General features: G+C 33.9%; 1 long non-coding RNA gene across 1 annotated transcript in view; it reads left to right on the forward strand.

Moving 5' to 3' along the window:
* LOC149416951 (uncharacterized) overlaps window positions 1–6,954 on the forward strand; it is a 236,930-nt gene extending 229,976 nt beyond the window's left edge. Inside the window, exon 3 of the long non-coding RNA XR_016303404.1 lies at window positions 6,856–6,954. This is a non-coding gene — a long non-coding RNA (uncharacterized LOC149416951). The remainder of the gene's footprint in view (window positions 1–6,855) is intronic.
* Window positions 6,955–22,241: the final 15,287 nt, after the last annotated feature.

Genomic DNA, 22,241 nt, shown 5'->3' on the forward strand with positions numbered 1-22,241 from the left:
ATTCTTAATAAATAATATAATGCTGTGTCGTCGTAAGAATTTTACTATTATGTATTAACAAAATGCTTTTTATAAATCAAGATTTTAAGAACGCATCTCAAATTGTATTAAATCTTTATCAGCCTCACTAAAAAACGCAGTGTAAATATTACGCAGCGCGTAAGGTCAGAACAGTGACGGATTTTACTTTCTACCATGGTTTTCCATCGTAGTATGGTTACAACGGTCTTAAACCAGGCTCGACCCCGGCTTTACCACAACAATGTTGAACGGGCGTGTAAGAATCTTATTAGTCAGACGGTAAGCATCGGTAATAATAATTAGTATATTTGTAGAGAGAAGGATATCGACGGCCGGCATAGTCCAGTGGTAACGCATTGGACTGCCATTCCGAAGGTCGCGGGTTCGAACCCGGCGTGCGCAAATAAATTTTATTTGATTAATTTGTGTTATTTCACAATTAATTAATTAAAATAATATATAATATATTTGCGGCACGTTCCAGAGTGGAAGATACTACCAGTATCGCCCTGGTGTAAGACCACCATTCAGAATTGAAACGTTGCTCCAAATGGCTTTAGCCGTGTTTAGTGACTAGATCTGAATAGCCAGGTACTTCCCCACCTTCCTCTTTCCCTTCCCCACTTACCTTCAGCCTCACAACATCCCCCAATTGGGGATGCCATAATCTCACTGGCTCCAGACGGGAGCAGTTGGGACTCTTGTGAGGTATTCACTATAAAAAAAATAAAAAAAATAAATACAATTACAATTTACATATAAGTACAATTTATTTAACATCGTCATACACATAAATCAAACCCTAGGCTTAAGTCCAAGCCAGAAACCGTTTTTATAGTTTACAAACTAATGCAATATTATAATGCGCTGGCGGAAACATATTAATTAAAATAAAATGTAATAAATAATAATAGTACCTATGTATTTAAACAAATAAGACGTGTGTAAACTTGGATGTACAAATGGTTAAAATAAATCTAATGAATAAAATAGTTGATAGATTTAGTGAAACATTGCGAAGTGATTTATAACGTTCATCCGAAAATTCATTGAATATCGCGATACTGCCATCCATTTTTTTTAAAGTGTGCACATCTGTCTACGGCCCAGTCAGTGTTTCTTTACCTTTAATACGGAGGCGAGTTCCGATCAAACTTCTCGGACTTTCAATGCGGCGAAACCAATACATTTAATGCATTCGGTGTGTGTGCCGCTATGCGTAGATCTGATTTATTATAGTGTTGGTGAACAATGTTGGCGACACTTTTGTGGGCGCGGATTCATAGCAAGTTACTAAGAATGGATCAAGACTCATCTCCATTGTTTCCTTCTAGAACCCTGGAAAAACAAGGGTATTCCTATTTATACTTAAACGTTTTATTGTGTTGCCACATTGAGCCTTTTATGGCTATACCTTTTCCGCTAATTATTTACTACAAAAAACCTTAATTAAGAATTCTCTACTGATATATGGCTACATTATATAACGTTCTCGTTAGTTTTTTTGTGAGAATTGTCTGGTTTTAGGTAAGTAACGTTTTTGTGTGACTGAATTGAAAGAGGCGAATAGTTCATGATAAAAAATTGTCGAGGGCACAAATAATTAAATTGTTTTTTTAATCTTTTTATAAAAGGATACAAATTAAACAAAACGGCTAGAAAGTCAACCGAAGGCTACCTACATTCTAGCTGTTAATTTCTATATCGTTCAGCCATTTACTAACAGCTATATATACTTTTCATTATATTGTCTAAATTGTTTTGATTAAATCAGTAAATTTTCAGATAAGTGAATGAGGTGTCGGGGGGTGGATGACATGATAATGATGAAATGAAGGGTATTTAACAAAATACCCATGAATGTCGATGTAGCACAGAGGATGAGTCGGGAAACTGTTGTTTGACGTTTAACTCTCTCTGCCTCCTTTGGTGTAGAACATAGTAAAAATAACTGATTTTTTACGTTTGTCAGTAGAGAGAAGTGTTGCGAAAAATAAAATGAAAAACCTTTATGTTTTCATCGTATTCACATAATATTTTGTTCCTATATTTGCATGAAGCGGACAAAAATCGTTTCATCTTTTTTCAATTTTTCGTAATTTTATAATCTGTAGAAATAAACTATTACGCATAAAATATTTTGATGCAAGGGTTTTGTGTTGTATTCCCTCTAACATTAAAAACTTATCTGGTAAGGATAAGGAATAAGATAAGGCAGATCTCGTTGATTGATGCTGGTGATAAAATTAATTAGTTTTGGTTGTTTTATATTTTATTTAGCTCTAAAAATGTTATATTTAGTACAACCATATTTTAATACTACTATAAAAGTATTCTATTACCTACGTACTAATATTTGGACTTCACAACATTGAGACATGACACACGAAAAGACTTTTAGCTTCCTTATCATTTACGGGGAGTTCATTGAACATTTTAGTACATTTATAATAAATATTATTTTGTGTTGCCGATAAATTCGTCTTAGGAAGCCTAAAATTGTTGCAACATCTCGTAAGATAGCCATGGACTGTACTATTAATGCTAACACTTTTAAACGTGTAATCTGGTAACATTTTATTTTTTAACTAAAATGTAAACACTAGGATTTTAAAGACTAAACGTTGCCACACACGAGTTGGCGTTGCGTTGTATTTATCCTAGTGTATCTGATAAACCACAATATAGACAATCATGACTCTGTTTTGAATTATTTCCATTCTTTTCATTTTTCCATTCATTTGTGTTTTATTTCTCAAAAAAATTCCACTTGCGCAGTAATTCAGGTAAAATGCTACAGTGGTGTTGTAAACCAATTTCCTTGTTTTGGTGTCTACTTTTCCTTTTATCCTACTTAAGAGGTTAACTTTTTAACTGAGGGATAATTAGTTCTAACTTGTGGCGGATCGAGGAGGAGACGCAAGTTGGTCTCGGACGGTCGGCGCGGCGCAGACAGGCGACACGAGCGTCGCCAGTATTTAAGCAAGTCTATTGGATGAGAATGAGTGAGTACTAGGACTTATTAACAGATATGGCAGACGCGTCTTTTACATCCCGTGGTACGGTGTATTGAAGAGCGGTCCCGACGTTTCTGAAACTCTCAAAAGGCTGCGCATTTTCACCGTACATCTCGAAGATTCTAGTCTGCGAAGTTTACTGATAGCATAACCTCCAGTGATTGGTCGATGAGTCCCCGAACAGTTGAAAGTCAGCAGGGTCGCCGCAGAGCTAGAAGTATGCAGCAGGGATGCCACAAATACATGTAAAGAAATGTGTTCATCAATAATAATATATACTAAAATCATATGTTTACGTTATCTTAGATTAGGTATAAGTTTAGTGGAATTCAAGTGAAAAATATAATGCGGTTTAAAATCTTATCAGATGAATCGAATACTTTTTCAGTGAATAAAACTTCTGTAGGTAATGAATATTTTTTGAAATTTAACTCATGAAAAGCAATATCCTGATCTGTGACAAGAAAGTAATAATGTTCATGCACCGGTCGGTGTGGAAATAAATTGAAATATGTTTGTTTTTAAATGTTATATTTATTAATTTATCATGATCTTATCTAACTTGAATAATAATTATTATAAATCAATTAGTAATTTTCATAAAGTTCTGTGAATTATACAAGGTGTCCGGGGGTAAAGTGCACTTTGGGAGGTGATTCATAGTGATAGAATAAGTAAAAATGTAAAACTGAAATTGTATAATTTTTCTCGAAATTCGAACATTTATTTTCATTTACAAACAATACAACTTTTTTTACCTTAAAACGTTGGAATTTCGAAAAAAAATATTATATATTATATTACTTAACCACCGAAGTTAGTGCACTTTACCCCCGGTTACCCCGTATTACAATCTCTTATTACCACGCCACGCGAGAAGTGTAAGCTATGAGACCACAGGGAATATTGTACATTCTGTTTGACTATGACATCGAATTTATTCCTTCTGTTGTTGTATAAAGCGAGAATTGTCTCTATTTTGGTCTTAAACACACAGATCTCAATATAAGTAAGCTGTTTGTTAGCAGTACCTAGTATAGTTCGAAAAAAGGTAAATAAATTACAATTCCCCAAAAAGTAATTCAATCTTGAAACTTTTCCCAAGATATGAAAGAAAATAAGCTTTCAGTGTTATACGAGTCTTTTTAATATTGTTTGAATACCTAAGGGGATAAATCCAGAAATTTCCAATCTTCCGCTTTTACGTTTCTTAAACATTTTCCCAAGGAATAAATAATTTGCTTAGATTATTACTTCCACCAGCAAAGTAGAAATATTTAAAAAGTATGATTCCTCTGCTCAGAAAAAACTTGAGGAAATCTTGGATTTTTCGCTCTTCATATTTCAACAGAAGCTGATGTAATTCTTTTATTCATTGTTTGGGGCGTTATTTGTCAAACTGACACAATATTCCGGCTGTGAGAATTGAGTCTCTTGACGCACCTTTTTTGTGGAATTTGTCTCCTGGCATACACGAAGTTCCACTACTCGACATTACCAACTCCCCCGCACCAATTCGTCTTCACTACTTCATATCTCATACAGTTCAATCATTCCGTAAATGGGGATCATTCGTCATAAACCGAACCTGGTATAACAGATTCTAGAAAGGAGTAATTTCAGGAGACGACAAAAGCGTGACAATGAAAATAGAATAATATTCTTGGATAATCTAAAAATATTTTACTTTATTTGTGGTTTTTGTGTTTATTTTACCGAACGCACATGTGATTTGAGAACGCAAAATAGCTATATAAACGTAACTATTAATATCGTACTAGCAAATAATAACCCGCTGCCAAGGTTTCAAAACTTTGACGGTTAATTTTTAAAATAACAAAGTTACAAATTACGTTACAACAATTCTAAACTATACAGTCATTGACATAATAATACCATCAGATCCTCAAATTAAATTCTAATAATATTAAAAATATTTCAAAGTTATCTACATGTCAATCTGATCTTGTTTCTATAAATACGAAGATGCTTTAACTTTCCTTTAGTTAAGTGTTATTTTCCCAAGTTGTGGTTTGAACCCGTGACCTCTGAACCCAACCAGCACTATAATCTTACCTGTCAGTCACGGGGGTCGTTATTTACAAGAATATTGAAGTTGGGAAAGTAATTTGGCAGGCCTTTATAATTTACAAGAAAATCAGGAAAATTGTACGTGCGCACATAATTCGCAGATACGTAATATATTATATATATATACAGAGATAACTATTTACAGATGCAAAATATTATAACTTTAAAATGGCGGAAAAGTTTATAGCAACATTATCTTCGAACGTCGCTTGTACGGTGAATGAAATTTGGCAAAAATTACATGACATTAAAACCCTTTATGAATTTTATTTATATACCTTATATAAATTTGATACTACTAACGTGTACACAGTTTTAAATGATTGATTTAGTCTCATTTTTATGAAACTAAAACCGTTAGGTCGATTTTTCTAAAATGCATGAACTTATATTCATGAATAATAAACTCAGTCACCGTAAATTATTCAGAAGAAAGGTGAAAAATCCTTCATACCCTTTATGATTTATAACTCATCGCAAATAATATTAAATATTCAGTACATCGTTAACGGGCGCAGACAAACTGCAAACGGCGTTGACGAATTTCCATTCATTTCTTTCACGTTTCTCCTTTGCATTAGACGTGATGGATTACTTAGCATCATCTACGTGTGTAGGAGAAAAAATAGGCTTGTGAATAGACCAGGAGAGGGGTTTGTTGAAAGCTTTATGTCATAGCAGGCTGCAAATAATTTGCAAAGTGCTAAGAGCGTTTTCAATTTGTATTTATTTTAAAGCTACTTACAGTGTTTTTTCGTAAAGTATTTCTGCATAATTTTTTTATATTTTTATTAAGTTTTTTTTTTCATGTGTTTTTTTGACTTTGGAAATGATTTTCGTTCCTTATTTCCATGAGCATTTTAATTCAGTAGTCATAGATCTAAACTTTGAACCGGTGAATCAGCTAGTTATGTTGTTATTGATTTAAAAAAACAGAAGTGGACCTCAATTACTCCCCTGTGGTAAGCTACTAGTAACAGAAAACAGTTCATGATATTTTTCTGACTAAGACTGATTCATAAATAGGCATTTGATTTTGAATATTTATCACAATATTTTCAAAATCAGCGTAAACTACTGTGCTAAGGAGACCTTCAATGATTTTTTTGGTAGAATTTAATATTTTCTTTATCGCGACAGTTCGCGAGATCTGTAAATAAAAATTCCAGTAAAAATTCAAGGATTTTTAATCAATTCTAAAATTAATTTTTCCAAAATTAATGTATAGCTGAGTACGGTCGAACTTTTCAATACAAATCACATAAGAAACTGAATTTTTATAATTTTATTGTTTGGAAAAGTATATCGCACTCCTACAGTGTAAGACTATCGCATGCCAAAAAACGTTAAAACTAAGATTTGTAAACAGTTCAATAAAAAATAAATATTTTTATGGTGTTAGATAATGTAACTCTAGGTGTCCTTTATCTAGGATATCTATGATTTCAATCTAAATCCCAACATTTTCAGTAAAAAAGTATCCTATTTAAACATACGATAGTGTTATCAAAATCTTGATTAACAAGTACTGTAAAATTATCACGATACCGTCAACATGGGTTTGAAACATACCAGTACAAAAATTATGTTTTTTAATCGGATGTCCCTACAATTAACTGCTCCGAAGTGTTACGATCCTCTAAATAATATTACATATCGTCATGTTCCTTGCACATATTATAATGATGTATCTAGTATAATAATGTATAATGTGTTATGTTCTCAGGTATCCTGACTACCACGCTGTGGACCTCCCCCACGCAGGAGCAGTTGATAAATGACAATGACGTCAGACTCCAGATATTCTGCTCGCAGTTCCAGGAATATCCCAGGCACGTATTCTTACCTATATCAAACTAGTACAGTCGAACATGAAACGGCTCCATTTATCATCCCAAAAGAGTAGCAAACTATTAAATACACAGTTTATTGAATATCTTTCAAATTTTTGTAGAAAGCTTCACTTTGAGGTTTAGCATAAAACAAGAAGTGACAAACTTTATTAAAATGTTGTAGCCGACCGGCTTTTGCACCAGAATTCATCAGGACAGCGTAAAGAACTAACAATAAAAATACACATTTCCCATCGTGCTTTCATTTCTATCTCTTTGAAGTTTTGCATCTTTCCTTTCATGTGTTGTCTCACGTACATGTAGATTTTAAATACAAAGAAAATGCCCCTATCATATTCGTGCACGGTGTAAATGTATCATCAATAATTATCGCATTTCACAGTTAAATATAAGCATAAGAGAATATTTTAAATAATTTAAAAAATACCAATTATGTGTGGCATAAAGACCTGGTTAATGACATCAGAAATTACACAATGAATACAAGCTCAAGTGATAAAAAAGTAAGAGACACAAGTACATACAAAACATATAAGTATACTTAGGTTAAATTAATATTGATGATAGTATAGCTTTCTTGTACCTACTTTCCGTGCAGTTATATAGTTTTGTCAGATCTGCGTATCTGTTACTATCTTCGTGAAATCTCTCGTAGGTCTTGGCCTCCGTGGTTGAGGGGTAAGGCTCTCGACTAGGAATTCGGAGGTCGCGTGTTCAAATCTTGGCGTGCGCAAGTAAATTTTATTTAATTAATTTGTTAAAATTATTTTTTTAATTAATAATTTCACAATTTATTAATATAAAAAAATATATAGGAATCTTGCGGAACCTTCCAGAGTGGAAGATACTCTCATTATCGCCCTGGTGTAAGAGCACCATTCAGAATGGAAACGTTGCTTGAAATGGTTTTAGCCGTGTTTGGTGACCATATCTGAATAGCCAGGTACTCCTTCCACTTTTCTCTTCCCATCCCCACTACCTTAAGCCGCACAACATACCCCAATTGAGGATGCCAAAGACTCACTGTCTCCAGAGTGCTGGGACTGCGGTATTCACATAAAAACGTATTTGAAATTCAATGCGGTTAAGAAAATTGGGGCTGTCTATACCACCACTTACAATTTCAAACATAAATATATCCGATATAATTTTTAGATCTGAGATTTTTAATTCTTTCATGGAGTAATTATAGTTAAATGGCTTAAATTATTTTTTCTTGTGAATTTATGTTGAATTTTTTCGATTGAATCTGAATGTATTTAAAAACATACATCTTTTGTAAGTTTTACATGTTTCTGTGGCTTTATATGCTGCTGGCTGTACCTAATAAAATGGCGCTTTCAAAATAGAATATCATTATTCAGCATTTTCATAATGTTGTTGCTAACTGAAAACTAATAATTACATAATTTTGAAGGTTTACCGAACTTGTTTTTTTTGTTTGATTCATTGTTACTACTTCTGAGAACTGAACAAGAAAACAGTTCAAGAACCTTTCATAAGGAAAAAAAAATGATCAGAATTTCATCAAAACTAATCTGCCATGAAATAATATTCAATGTATTTATGGCGGAATAACTTATTGAGTAAAACCTCAAAATGCAATATTTAATTATTAAAGATAATAATATTTTACTATTTAAAAAGAGTTTTATGCTATTATAGACAGACCTAATTTTCTCAGCTCAATTACCTTTCACATACCAAGTACAAAATACTTAATGCAATTTTTTTTTTAATTGCGACAACAGTATCAGGACTGAGACATTTAGATACTCGATTATACCTAGATTGCATACAGTTGAAAATACTTTCTCAGAAATAGTGGATGTACTCAATTTCGTGGAATTTAGTTACAAGAAGGCTATAATAACACATGTTATAGACGTAAAATATAAATTGAGTACAAAATAGTCTTATTTTCTAAGCTACTACGCTTTTCTCAAATTGTGTGTTGTACGCAGTTCTAATTTTTAATTTTGATGATAATTTTCTCAGGAAATGGTATTTTCCCTTCCTGCTAGATTCTGTTTTGTTATTTATGACAGTCAGTGGTAACGAAATGCTTCTAGAACTTTTCATATAACCAAACTTTTATGTTTACAAATGTAGCGTGAAATTATCTACCGTTTTACAGAATATAGTTAAATAATATTCAATTTAAACAGGAACATAGCACTTTGAAAATTGTTTTAATTAAAGTTTGGGAAACATCAAAGGCGCCTGTTCTAACCTATATACTTGATGTGATGTGATGTGACACACCTACCAACACGCTGGAAAAGAACTTGTTTTAGTATTATCAAAATATTTAATCTCCCACGACACTCCAAAAGATTGGCAGCATAGATTTTTCTTGACGGTAGTCAACCTACAATAAAAAAAAACATAAATACCTCAAGGTAGGTATCACAACCAAAGTGTACCCGAGTTTTGATCTCATGCAGTAGCATTGCCTCCATACAGCATATTTAAAACTCTTTATTCGACGTCATAAAATAAATTTGAAGTATTTTTTTTAGTTAAAATAAATGACATATAATTTATTATAATTTTTTTTGAATTCTTAAAATTTTTCAGCTTATAGATTTATTCTGAAATATTCCCACATAACATTCATGGTAAACTTTTAAACACAAAGAAAAAGCTTGATAATGCATCTGTAAAGCAGCCGTGCACAAAAATATGCGACAAGCGGATCTGGTGTATTGGACAGACCTGCGGGTTGAATTTGCACATTCAAATCTCGAAAATAATGTGGAAATCTTAACGACATAAGTGATGAAGTCGTGTAAAAATAATATACAGCGCGCAGCCCGGTGTAATGGACGGACCTATGGTCGACTTTGCCTCAGCAGGCGTAGAAATTCGATCTTTTCGTGAGATTTGTTTTAATTATATCTGATGAACGCATTGCTAAAGTCTCAAATATTTCTAGAAGAATCCTTTTGAATGTTACTGATCCATCCATCGTCTTGAAAAATAAAATCTAGTGCTTAACCGTTAATTTTATAGTTAATTCAAATAGTTTTACATAAAATATTTGAATGGTAAGGTTCTGTTTTTATTAATCTTAAATATAAATAACTTACATCCGTAGGGATCACTCTAGAAACATTTGAGATTTTAGTAAAACTTCCATCAGAAATAATTAAAATGAGTGTCGAGCAAACCCACGTTATTAGCGTCTTATGTTGCCTTAACTGCTTTAGATGTTTCGTGACAAATACACCATTAAGTAGCCCCTGTTTTTAAAATAACGCCGTTGAAAACTTTGTAATAAATGGTAACACTTCACAAATGTTATAATATTTAAAGACGTGGTACCTACCTATATACATTCTGTCCTTTTCTCGCAAAAAAACAATAAACAGACGAAACAAGACAAAGGGCAATTTCTCAGAGACTTTTGGAAGGACACAGTGTCGGAAGAAAGCAAATATGCACCAATACACACAACTCTCAGCGATTCTCATTACGTGACATACATTTATCTAGATTATATTGTATAATGCACTTTGCGTTGAGACAAAAAAATATTATGAACGTTATAATCAAAATGAGTCGATGTTTTACAGTTTACTGTCGGCTACTCTAAAAAAGGTCTGCAGAACGACGAACTGAATTATAATCAGCCTGTTTTATATGAAAGATAAGCACTATACTATAATAATTCAGAAACTTAGTTCAAGAATGTTTTATACTTCATGATGTTGTTTGACAAGATATGTGTATCTTGAATTCCTTTTATCAACAACTGATACGAACTTAAAATAATCATTTGGGCTGCCTTCATTCCGTTAAATCACATGTCATAAAATTCACTGTAATATTACAGAAACGCGAGGGAATTCGTACTGATTAAATACAATTGCCGTCTTTTGATCATTCTACAAAGACATAACGTTTACGAGTACCTACTTTGAATATATTAATTCATATACAGGGTGTATCGGCACGTACCCGACAAACTTTAACCAGCTATTTCTTAGCACATTTGGAGTAACAAATGTTATGGGCACTTTGCTCTCCGGTAACATTTTTTTTAATACAAAATTTACTGTTCATATTTTCACCACATGTCACCACTGTTTTATCCTTTGTCAAAGTTTGAAAACCCACCTGGCAATATTTTATTCGAGTTTTGTTGAATAATATACGTAGGTAAATTAGCGCGCTTTTACGATCACAACGAAATGGCATGGCACCATTCGTCTCATTTTTAGCTATTATTATTTAGTGTGTATGAAAGAGCGAACACGCTTTTTGACACACTTGCTAATAACAGCTGTTGAACACGAGAAACAATGCCAATGACAGCGACGGAGTGTGGATTTTTTTTATCATTTTTTGTTTTTAATTGAAAAAAAATGTGACCGGACAGCAAAGTGCCCATAACATGTTTTACTCCAAATTTGCTAAGGAAATATGGTTAAAGTTTGTCGGGTACGTGCCGATACACCCTGTATAACCACTGTTACAAGTCAACTTGAGCACAATTCTCCCGTCTGGAACCCACATCACAATATTCATCTACAAATGAACAGGCCATTGAAAGAATACAAAATATTCTTACTTTTTCTGTGTTTTAAAAAGGATATTCTAGCAGTTTTGCTAAACTACTACACCATTTTAAATAATCTGAATATTTATTTAATTATATATATGCCTCAAAAGGCTTTTACATAGAAGTGATACATGATGCAGTGTACATAGGAGAATATCTGTATTATACAGGAGATACTGACAGTAAATAGATGTTATCTATTGTAAAGAATTTTAAAAATACACAATTGTAAAATTGTGATTACAAGTATAATGAGAAAATAATAAGAAATATTTAAAAAAAAAAAAACTAAATATGAAGCAATATTAGTAAAACGCAAGAGTAACATAAAGTAAAAAAGAAATTACAACAACACTACATATATAAGCCAAATAATTAAAACTAATTTACCAACGCTACTCTAATTTGTAGGATTCAACAAAGTGTTGGTATATATAGATAATGCTTAATTCTATTAAGGGAGTCAATAAATAAATCAATAGCATCCCCATACTTGCTGCCCAGATCATGCATCCTATTGGTCAGTGAGTGTATCTGATAGTTGGTCGTGTATGTACTGCAGAAGAATGTTATATTTTGTTTTGTATTAGGAGTCCGCACATGGAGTTTAATAGTGGCAAGGATGGCAGGACTATCAATTAAGTAGTTAATGACTCTGTGTAACACAACCAGGTCTGAAATAATTCTCCTGTCAGACAGTGTTATTAGATGCAATTGATTCATCAATATGCTTAGATTGTTGGACGGAAGGATTTTCACAGACTTGGTAATACCTTATTCCAGAATAGCTTGCATTGTTAAGCTTTCGGATTCCACTACGTAAGACTAGAAGCCAGGATTTATTTTAGAGCAGAAATTCTGGGACTAACTAACTAACTAACTAACCATCACGCCGTTTCCCCGCAGGGGTAGGCAGAGAGGACGGACCGCCAAACAACTCGGTCTTGGCACACACTTCTTGCCTCATTCACATTCATACATCGTCTCATACATACTCTTCTATTATTCTGACTCTTGACATGGCCCGACTCTAGTATCTGATTCACTTGATCGTGCCATGTCTTCCTCGGGCGTCCCCGACTTCTGCTACCATTCGCATTTGCATCATATATCCTCCATATTTATACCTAATTACCCAAATTACTTATGGAAGGAAATAATTATACCGGGTCAGTGGACATCTTCAATTTATCACTTAATAAATACAAAGATTGTTACTGGAGCAGTTTAGTTATGTATATATAATATAAATATATTTTTTTATTTTATAAATTATAAAATACTGTATAATTTTTAATATTCATATGTTGAAGCACCCAAAGAGGGTGGTTATTAATAAATATGGTTTTCAATAAGCATTTTAATGAGATTGACCTAAGTACTGCTTGCTTTGCATGGGTTATCTACTTGGTAATTACCTAATTGTATTTAAGTCAGCATCAATTTAGCAGTATGTTCGTTTAAAGACGGGTTGTTTCTCAGAATTTTAACAATTCATTAAAATTAAGAATTAAAATTTCAAGTTCTGTGAAAGTTCTATTCAAGTTCCTTTATTATTTCATCACTATCCGGTTGCTTTAGAAAAAAAAATACAGCGTGTGGCAAGCCTACGCACGACGGAAGTGAAACTTTTAGTATTCTTCTCTCTCTCTTTTCATTTCATATTATTATTATTCAGAATGCTGTACATTATAGTTTTAAAAAGCAAAAATTTATTTATAGGCGTGTTGTTAACAAATGAACGTTTAACTAGATTCCTAATATTGACATATTTATAAGTAGCATGTGATAAAAAAAAAATTAAAAGTTATAAGAATATGGAAATTTGAACCTGGGTCTTGCATAACGAGTGTCGAACGCTCTGCCTCTAAACCAAGAGGAGAGGTATCTCGCGCGACGAGAACCGCGTATAACGTGTACTCCTCAATTGACGTTTAACGTGTAAATTTTCGTTTTCAAACACGGCAAATGAATAATATCACTTAACGTCTCGTTAACGCTTTATATAGGATCGAATAGAAGATATATCGGCAGTGTGAAGTCATATCTGTCGTTTTTTTTTTAAATATTTCCGTATATTTGTCCGTATATTAATTAATAATGGGTGTGTTTTTTTCTAAAAAAACTTGTCGCGCACGTCTGCGAGAATAATTAGTCGCGTTATCAGCCTTGATTAGTAATTTTAATGATTCAAAATAAAAATAATTAATCAAAATACCGAGCGACTCTACCGGCTCGATTTGTAAGCTATATTTCGACAAAAATATCATATAGGTACCGACCGTTAGAGGAGATGTACCGAATATGGCATACGTCCCTAATATGAGATGGTCATGTTTCTCAAAATTTATGCGAGAACAGCTTATATAACCCAGCGTTCCCTATTCCCCACCGAACGATCTTGAACATGTCAGTACTCGTTCGGACGCCGGCCACAACACACGCGCCTGAGAGAGTGATCAAGTTGTTGTGCCACACCGGTATAATATTTACGTAAGTTTCACTTTATTCTTTCTCAAAAGATTTTCTCCACAAAATTGTCAATCTTTCACTGATCGACCAAATTATTATTTAAATTTTATGTTTTAAAAATGTTTTGAAGTTAAATTCAAGTAGATTTTGTTCTATAAATATATTTGTTTGAATTGATCTTGTTCCAAATATGGGATTTTGTGATGTCCCTAATATGGAATACTATCTCATATTAGGAACAGTGTTTCCAATATGGAATTCTAGTAGAACTAAATTTCTTTTGATATTCCAGGTTTATCTATTTTGGCCTACACTAACCTCAAAATGTCGAAGACAAAACAGCGGAAGACGTGGGATAAAGAAAAAATGGTTAAGGCTATGGAAGCTGTAAAGACGAAGACCATGGGTTATCAGAAAGCCGCTATTCTTTACGAGGTTCCTCGAAGCACTTTATTCAGATTGTGCAATCCGAGCGCTGAAGAAGATGCTGTTGAAGCTGCGCTGGGACGAAAGTCAGTCTTGGGACCAGTTTTAGAGGGACAGTTGCGGGATTACCTATTAGAAATGGAAAAGCGGTATTACGGACTGACAAGGAAAGATATCAAAAGACTTGCATATCAACTAGCAGTTCGCAATAATCTACAGCACCCATTTAAAAACGAAACAGCTGGGAGAAAATGGTTAAAAGGATATTTAAATCGCCACAAGGAAATTATTTCTCTTCGTAAGCCAACAGGCACATCGTTTGCTCGCGTTAAGGGATTTACTGAAAATAATTTTCGTTCATTTTTCGACCTTTTAGAGAAGTAATATGAGAAGAAATCCTTTCCCCCATACCGAATTTATAACGTCGACGAATCAGGCCTATCGGTGGTGCAGTCCAAACTTCTAAAAGTTGTAGCTATGAGGGGGAAAAAACAAGTCGGTGCCATCACCTCTGCGGAAAGAGGATCACTTATAACGATTTGTCTCAGCATGAATGCCGCCGGAGATTTCGTTCCGCCAATGATAATCTTTCCCCGGAAAAAAATGAACGCTTTACTTATGAAAGGAGCACCGGCAGGATCCATCGGAGGATGTCATCCATCAGGGTGGATCCAAACAGAATTATTTACGGACTGGTTCCAGCACTTCATCGAACATACGAAACCAACTGAGGAAAATCCGATTCTGTTAATCCTTGATGGACATTATAGTCACACACGCAACATTGATCTTATAGATAAAGCTCGAGAGAATCATGTCACCATTCTGTGCATACCTCCACATTCTACCTACAAATTGCAGCCCCTCGACAAGACAGTGATGGGAGCTTTAAAGACGTATTACAGTGAAGAAATTCGGCAATGGCTTCTGATGAATCAGAGGCCTTTGTCAGTCTATGATATCGTGGAACTTTTTGGAAAAGCATACCTGAAAATACAATGTGCAGCTTTAGCCGTGAACGGTTTCAAAGCTACTGGAATTTACCCCATCAACCGGAATATCTTCAGCGAGCAGGACTTCCTAGAAAATGAGGATCAAGAAAATGATTGTCCCAACTCAATCAGTATTTCAACTACCACGTCTCTTCCATCTGCTGATCCCAAGCCTGTCCTCGTAAGCCCAAATATAATTGCACCCTACCCAAATAAGAAAAGGACAGTTTCCACTAGAGGAATAAAAGCAGGAAAAACTTGCATAATTTCGTCGTCTCCTTATAAAATTGAGCTGGAAGGCATGCAGAAGAAAAGGGGCATTGTGAAAAAAGGCACGGAAATATGCGATCAGCCCTCCACTAGTGGGGTCCAAGTGAAAAAAGAAGTCTTGAAGAAACCCATCAGAAGGCTACGATACGACTCTACGTCTTCTTCTGAGATGTCACATATGTCGCTGTCATCCCATTTTTCTGAAGACATTTCGACAGCAATCCAACCTCGTGATGTTGAGTCCGATGCGGTTTGTGCTTATTGTTCAGGACTATACAGCCATGATATCAGAGGCGAAGAGTGGATACAATGTATAGCCTGCCGCCATTGGTGCCACATTGAGTGTTCGGGAGCCGAAAATATTGATTTTATTTGTGATTATTGCTTGCAAAATTAACAAAATCCGTGTATCCCATAATAGGAGCACTTTTTTCGAAACCTGTTTTTTCTATTGTTTTACTTTTCGTCCAAAATGAAGACCTTTTTGAGTTTATTTTAATATTTCGTAAACATTTTAAGTTACATAACTATATTTCCAAAAAATTCAATGTGTAATACTCAATAAACGATTTAATTATAATATTAATGGGATATTTTTAGCTAAGCTATCCCATATTCGGTACTTCTCCTCTAATTCTAGCCAATTACTCGAGTGAACACCTGCCGGTCAAGAGTCTCACTAAATGGATTTAGACATTTCGGGAGACTATCAGTTAAAATTAACAAATTTATGTAATTTTTTAAAAAATTATTTAAAAAAATGTAGATATTTTCATATATGTATGCCTGACAAAGTCGCAGCACGAGAGCATTTTATCACTTTTCCTCGTATTAAAAAAATCACAAAAAGAAAAAAAAAATTAGTTAAATCGGGGATCGAACCTCGATTCTTCACGACGACAATCGGGCGCTCTGCCTCTATACCGCGAAGCTGAGTTTGGAGAGTGACCTAAACTAGGTATATAATATTAGCTAGGCTCCTATAGCGAAATGATCCCCGTTTTTGGTGACGGTCATGAGTCGGTTTTACTCCGGTCCTCGAAAATGCATAACGCGCGTAAAGAAGTTTCACTTCTCAGAATTTGAAAATTAACAATGTTACAAATATTTACTTGAATATTTCCTAGAAAATTCAACCGAATCTTTTTCTTAAAGTGTGGGCGATTTTTTTATTCAAAATTTCATACTATTTATTTTCCATAATATGGAAATTAAATAGTTTGAAAGAGTATAAAAATGTCTTTGGGCTCCGAGAGTCCTTTTTTCAGTCTCTTTAAAATATTTTGGTAAAATTAAATGATTTTTTTTTTCAAATTTTTACAAAAACTCCACACAGGTCCTGGGAAAATAATTTCTCGCAGTGCGTATGACATCTTTTTAAGTATTGTGTCAAAGGTCTTTTTTGAGGAAAGGAAAGATCGTATAAGGTATGAATATATCCCTTCCACTTCGGAGTAACGCGATGGGTCGAGAGACCAGGTGGATTTCCCCAAACCAGCCTCTCCCGATCTGGCACACCACGCAGCTGATGGGCAGGCGAATCTTGAACACCTCAACCAATGAACCAGGGCACCCCTGCTTAATCACAAAACGTATCAAACCACTCGGGTGAATTATGGGAGAGGTGTTTTGTTATTACGTGCGGCGGTACCCAAGCCCGCCTCCCAATTTTTTTATAAGATATTGTTAATGAAGTCTATAGCTTTGGTAGATACGACAATCATTTATTATTTTTGTATTCATATTGTCCCTAACCCACTCTTGCCTGAATCGCGTGCCTTCCTGTATTTGCGTTAGTCGACCAAGGCTACTAAGACTCTGCCTCTTCGACGATCACCAATCTCCATATTTTACATTTCTCTCAAAGATCTGTGACAGATATGAATGATGAAAGCAAAACTTGGGATAAAGTAATTGGACTATTTTTTGATGGTCCAAATGACAAGACTTAGGTTCACATAAAAAGGATGCAAATACGTATCTATCGTTAAATAAGTCAGTTATATTTTTATCAAATTTGACAGGTTGGCCTGTTACACACAATCGGTTGAACGTCGTCTAAAGGTTGACGACGTGACTGAAGCATCTTAGAAAGTGTGTGGCAATAGGAATACGGACGGTTTTATAACTACCACCATAAACTCTAAAAATTACGCCAAAAATTGAAACAAAACGTTATATCATAGCGAAATAATTGATTGAAAACATTTAATTAAGCATTCTGTAATAATTATTACTTCAATACTTAATGTTGTAACTGCTTATATATAAAATGCATCCATATATCTATAGGAAGTAGTAAAAAGTCGAGCAACACCGGGTACACATCAGCTAGTAATTCAGTAAAATCGTTCTTCAACTAATTTTCTATCGCTTGAGAGAACTTAAGGAAGACAACATTAATTATTTTTTATCAACATCAAAGACCTAAGACAACTTTCTATCAGTAGCACGTATTGAAATGAGACCTTTTTTTTCGCCATACTGTAGCGGCCCGCACTAGTTCACAGTTTTGTCTATGGATATCTTATAATATGTGCGTGACTACCATGAAACAGTATATTAAATATCATTTGACTTTATACAAAACAGACATTGAATAAAGAATTATAAAAAAAACTTTAAAAAAAAACAAAGAGAGATTCTAGAAAATATGAAATTATTTTGACTTCATTATTACCTATTTAATACGATATTTCGTAAAGAAATTAATCAAGAATTGTTCATATTTCTGAAACGGTGGAATTTGGTTGAATTCCACTGTTTTTCATAACTTTTGAATATTTTAATAAGACTGTTTTGATTAAAAACTTTTATCTATATTTTTTTTCCACTTGTAACAATTGAAAAATTTCTTTGGAAAATTAAAAAAAGGCTTTTTCGCAATGTTTACGAACACTTTCAATATTGTTGTAAAACTGGGTTTTTATCACACGATTCTTTTGTTTAAAAATAAAATCAATACATTATATACGATTGATATTGATTGATAGCACACCAGAGAAAACCCGATGGTAGAAGTCGCCTAGGAAAATTTGAAAAACAGCGTCGCTGTAGACTACAAAACTGATAATATAAAAATCTGAAAAAGGCAAGAAGAGAAGAATAGGACAAGGCGGGTTTGGAATACCCTCTCAATGGAATTCTTGAATCGCTAGGCTTGGTCCAATGGCGGTATAAGTGGCAAACTAACGATCATTCCCTATCAAAAAAATTTCTGTAGATAATTAGCGATGTGTAGCAACGCATTAAAAGGAAATATATGTTTTTATTTAATTTTTATTTGACCCAAATACAAAATATAGTTTCATACCATAATTCAAAATAATAAAAGCTGTATTTTGAAGTTTTAAAATTATTTGTATTAAAATTACTTTTATAGGCTCGTGTATCTCCACATCACGATTATGTATCATAGCACTGTCTTGCACGAATCTCTTCAATAAAATTATGTGTCATAGCACTGTCTTGCACGAACCTCTTCAATAAAATTACATAAATATTTGCAGAGGTTTAATGTATTCTCTTAGGTTTATGGCTTCAAAATTTTCCCCCAAACTCAGTGTGCCCGTGGGTATTTCGGCCTCAAATCAAAAATTCAGTTTGAAAAACTTATTATTCATATTTGGTAAAAACTTTGTCGTTAGAGTATATTAACAGTGTTAATATAAAGTGTAATATTTACCGATCGTACCAAAAACTAACCTTAGAATCTACTTTTTTTTATAAACTTGGTTCTTGTATTGGGCTTTACAGTAATTATGTTGAAACGAAGTTATTGTAATAATTTGTATTAATTATTTATGGAAGTTAATTTTCGCTTTACGTCCTTCAATCTATCTGCACGCGTTACCTAACAAAATTTTCACATGAATATTAAAAAAAATATTTACCTACCTTAAAAGTCAGCACTCAAAAATACACACTTTACAGTCTGCTTGAGCAAGAAATTTTTTTTTTTTCTTTTTTTTTTTTTAAAGAAAGACAAACATTCCCGGGTTACGAATAACCCAACAATGTTTGAAAATCTCCTACTACCACCACAGAAAGCCGAAAATGTTGCTTGTGTTGTGATGGAGGACTTAGCCAGCCGAGGAATCGAACACGCGACGCTCGGGTGAGACCCAAGCGCTATGCCCACTCAACCACTGACCGGATACTAAGAATGATTTATCTTTTAATTCTACACGGGTAGTTTCTGAGACTGTAAGCTATTACTCTCTATATGAAATCATTGATGTATTATGTTTAGATTAGACAAGCAAAAAAAAAACAGGGTCCAATTTTTTGCTTCTAACGTCGGACGACCGGAATCACTACTGAATCCGGTCTACGAGCATCGCTTATCGCGTTCTAATAGTGGAACACGTTTGAAAAACTTATAAGTTCACAATAGCGCCTTTAATTGTATGTCAAACATGGAATTTTAAATATAACGTTCGAATATGCCTTCGCTGATTTTCAAACTTCACCTTATACATATATTTTCGTTATGCAAAAACATTACGTTTTGAGGATTTTTGTTGCTGAAAACATAGAGTAAGAGAGATGCAAGTGGCATTATTGAGAACGAATAGATATTACAAGATCGTCGCAACGTGTTTCACTATAAGAGCGAAATAATCGGTGCGTAGAGCGTTGGAGAATGGGCGTACAAAAGTGGAACCTATTTTTTCGCCCCAAATACAGTGCACCAATGGCTGGAAACCTTAGATAGATTTCGTAACCACCCATACAGAATTTACAGATACATAAATCATGGTTCCATGATAACTCAACACAGTGACAATTCAACAGACTTTTAAAAAGTGATATAAAGTCATTAGAAACGATTACAAAAAAATGATTTAAACCTAACCTAACCTAACCTACTTAACCCAGTTAATAAAGTTTTTGTTTCATCACTTTCCATGACTTTATTTTTAAAGATGTGATGAATTATCATTTTGATGATTTATCCGGTCACCATAAATCATATATTGGTATCTTCTAGCTGAAGTGTACCCAGCGTTCCTTAACTATTCTCTACTTTCTATAAATATAATTTTTTGTTACATGAATACCGCACAAGAGTCTCAACTGCTCCCAACCGTCTAGACTCTAGAGCCAATAAGCCAACGTTTCAATTCTGAATGTTGGTCTTACACCAGGGCGATACTGAAATTATCTTCCACTCTGGAACGTGCCGCAAGTATATGTGATTTTAAATTAATAAGTTGTGAATAACACAAATTAATCAAATAATATTTACTTGCGCACGTCGGGATTTGAGACCGCGACCTTCAGCTGTCTAAGAAACAACCTTACGAAAGAGATGGAGCTTGCTTGAGTTGGCAAACTACCAAGTTATGTTCAAGACTATTTTTGAGTGCTGAACCTTTTGGTAAAATTCCGACTCAATCTTAATACGCATAATTATTAACTTAAAAGTTGTATCAACAATAATCTTCCAAAACTTTGTTGCCTGAAACCAAAAACGCTATGAACTTGCGCATCGATATAAAAATTTATACAGTCGTATCTGCAAGTATTGTGGACACAAAAAATATGGATTTTAAATACAGGGTTTTCCAATAAGAGGTGTTATTTTGATATTCAATCGTAAAAGATCAATGGTTTCGTTGCTTTTGTAGCACGTAGCGCCGTTTTGTTGAAAGCAAACCTTGTCCAAATCAATGCCATCCAATTCCGGCCAAAAAAAATTATAAATCATCTCTCGATAGCGATCCATTCACCGTAACTGTTGCTCCAGCCTCATTTTCGAAAAATTAAGGTTCAAAGACCTTGCCGGACCATAAACTGAACCAAACAGTCACACGTTGAGAATAAAGAGGCTTTTCAACAAGAACTCTTGGGTTTTTCGAGCCCCAAATGCGACAATTTTGCTTGTTGACGAAGCCACCGAGGTAGAAATGGGCCTCATCACTCAAGATGATTTGCATTTGATTCACTCAAGTGAATTTAATAACTTTAGTGCATTGTTGAAGCATGTATCGTTCCATTTTTATTAATGGCGTAGTTTTTTCTTGTCAAATGTCAAAAAATGACAGCTTCAAAAGTAACATCTACCGAAATAGCGGGCTATTCAAAATAACACCTTTTATTGGAAAACCCTGTACTTGGTTTGTTAGTTCTTATTTTAGCCATTTCTACAGATAAGTTTGATCTATGCATACCTCCCTAACTATTGAATAAGCACGGCTAATAGTGTTGTCAGTGTGTACATAAGGTTTCTAAATTCCCCAGACACGGGAAATAATAAAACGAAATCAACAATGCGTACAACACATTTTGGGAATTTGTATTTGTTTTCACTTACGGGAATTGGCGGCCGAGAAGTTGTATTTATTCACAAACGAATTTTCTCAAACAAACGCGTATATTATGTTTACTAAATGAAGACAATATGTAAACACGGATACCATAGCCAAATCAAATACAAAGCTATATCATACCCTAATTAAAGACTTCAAGAATTACTATTAAACTTGTTTTAAATTTTATTTAGCCTTTGATGATTTTGTGGAGTTTA

Source organism: Hesperophylax consimilis, chromosome 16, assembly GCF_061612785.1.
Source record: "Hesperophylax consimilis isolate HC1 chromosome 16, BYU_Hcon_1.0, whole genome shotgun sequence".
Taxonomy (NCBI): Eukaryota; Metazoa; Arthropoda; class Insecta; order Trichoptera; family Limnephilidae; genus Hesperophylax; species Hesperophylax consimilis.